Raw genomic sequence first — 2,444 nt, forward strand, 5'->3', positions numbered from 1 at the left:
TAGTAACTGTTGTAATAGAAAACTTTGTACTTTAAGTAGCTTACAACTATATTTCCTTTTCTCTGAACACTGCTTTGCCTAGAAATATATAGCCTTTTGTGATAAAAATACATTAGGACAGTTTGTGTACAGTGCAGCAGTTTCTCCATTTTTGCTAATCCTCATTTTCATAGCTGAAAGAACAGAGAAAGAACTCTCTGAGCAAGTGTAATAATTTCTAACAGGCTGTAATCCAGACCTTTACACAGAGCCTCACTGAAAGAAATAACCACGCAGAGCCCTATTATGTTCAGTTCTGCTCATGCTGGAGTAGCTTGTCAGGTTGGAATAATACTGTTCAGTGCTAAGGCTTTTCGCAATGCTTACCTTATGATGCTTACCGAATGGAGGCAGTGGACCCCAGTTTGAGCTATGTGGCCAAACTCAGTCGGTACTGGATTGGTTTTTTAAACTCAGTTAAGAAACCATTTTTACGTATGTAAAGAGATATATATACACATTTTTAATATATATAAAAAGATATTTTATATAAGGAAAACATTGTAAATTACTCTGTATTAGTCATATTCTATACTCTGGTCCTCAGCTGTATCTTCTTGTTCACATACCAGGTTATGCAACAGCCTGCAAAGAAATGTTACACATTTTGTCTTAATTCCTCCATTCAGAGAGCATTTTAAATTTTTTTTTTTTTTTTTTAGGAAATATCCCTGGCACCTCTGAAACCAATTAGAAGGAAGGGGAATGATCAGGGTGTAACTCCTCAAACACAGCTCCAACAAAAGGTAATACAAGCAAAGCTGCAGAAGATGGCCACATTCTTAGTGTGTGGTGGGCAATGTTGAGTCACCAGGGTTTAGGGAAAGACTGCTCTTATGGTTCCAGTAAATGCAGTCTGCGACTCCAAAGATCAGCTTTCCCTTTTCAGTTCACAAACAATGACTGGCAATGATTTGAAATACATGTTCTCTCTAAAAGCATTTGCAGTAATTTGACAAAAAAGTCTCTATCAAGATTAAATAATTTCAGTTGGAGCTGACATCTGGTTTATTACAGTAATACTTGGTAATAAAACCCCCACTGTATGAGCCGATAGTTGTCTGTGTCTGATTCTGCAAGATTACAGGAGGCCTGTGCTCCTGGTCTCTGCAGACGTAGTTTCTCTCTGTGGTTAATTAGCCACGGGGGAGATTCTCAAAGATGAAGAGTTTTGAAAATCCTTCCAGAGAGAGATGATAAACAAGCCGCCTCCTGCCCCAGGTCATCTGCCCTATGAAATTCAGCTTTTGTCTCCTGCCTCCTTCAGGAGAGGCCTTTACCGTAGGGGCAGGCAAGCTCGTAATCGGATGGTATCCTCCATGGCCTTCGTATCCACATGCAAAGATCACACCCCATGGGTACGTTAGCGTGGCAGGGGAACGACCTTGAGAGAGCATGGCTTTCCATGGGGACTGGTGTCCCTTTCACTTCAGTGAGTACTTGAATTAAATGGGTCGAACACCTATAGTGCCCCTGTTCCTCTCCATCTGCCTCAATTAGGCAAGCTTGTAGTTTTCTCTCAATTTCTTCCCTTGGGCAAAATAATGCAATTTTTTTTTCCCTGAGGAAAGGGGGATCCTCCCTCAGAAAAGAGAGGTACGAATTAGAAGATGCAAGTAGTAATGCATTTGCCCTGTGGTATCCCAGTTAACGCTGTCTGTCGTCTGGTCGCTGTCCTGGGCAGAAACCACCTGTGCTGTGCCGCTGAGAGGGGTGGCCCGTGGAGTCTACTCGCTTTATTGACTTTGCTTGGACTGTGGCCGAGTCTGGGAGCCTGTGTACCGAACACCATCACTTCAGCTTAATCCTCAAACAACTTTGCTACCTCCTGTTCAGTTCAGGGCTGATAAACACCCCAAATCTCAGGCTGGCCTTTCACTTTCTGTCCTCATTATTCCCCTTCTTTAGCTTAACACTGCTGACCTTTTGATAGTGCAACACGGCTCAGCTGTTGCTCGGGAAATTATGTTCCCTGCCTGTGTTTTTCTGCCTCAATAATTACTGTTGGGGGGAAGTTCATGTTGTTGTTAAGCATTTACGTAATTTTATTTGTATATAATTCTAGAAACAATGTTACTGAAGGGATGATGCCAGCGGCTGCGGAAGCCACTACAGGTAATAATTTGATTCTTTATGCTGTAATACGTGTTTGGAACTTCTGAGGAGCAGGAAGCACTATGCTTGTGGAGTTATCTGGTTGCTCAGGGTCCACGAACGCTCCCCAAACACTATTTTTAAACCCGACGTCCAGCCCCTGGCCCAGCGCAGGTACGGCTCCGCCACCCGCAGCCTCAACACAGCACGTAAGTCAAACGACTCCTTCCCCGTCCTGCCCAGAGCCCCCGGCCGCCCTCCGCTCCCCGGCCGGGCCGGCGACCCGGGAGGGGCGCGGAGGCGGCGCCGGG

At 44.6% G+C, this 2,444-nt stretch overlaps 1 protein-coding gene across 1 annotated transcript in view; it reads left to right on the top strand.

Moving 5' to 3' along the window:
* The first annotated feature begins 2,282 nt into the window (after positions 1–2,282).
* The window catches only part of MFSD6 (major facilitator superfamily domain containing 6), a 27,767-nt gene continuing 27,605 nt past the window's right edge, over positions 2,283–2,444 (top strand). Inside the window, exon 1 of the mRNA XM_010563888.1 lies at positions 2,283–2,342. The gene's annotated coding sequence lies outside the window, so the exon portion shown is untranslated. The remainder of the gene's footprint in view (positions 2,343–2,444) is intronic.

The sequence above is a fragment of the Haliaeetus leucocephalus genome, unplaced genomic scaffold (genome assembly GCF_000737465.1).
Source record: "Haliaeetus leucocephalus isolate CR32 unplaced genomic scaffold, Haliaeetus_leucocephalus-4.0 Scaffold1, whole genome shotgun sequence".
Taxonomy (NCBI): domain Eukaryota; kingdom Metazoa; phylum Chordata; class Aves; order Accipitriformes; family Accipitridae; genus Haliaeetus; species Haliaeetus leucocephalus.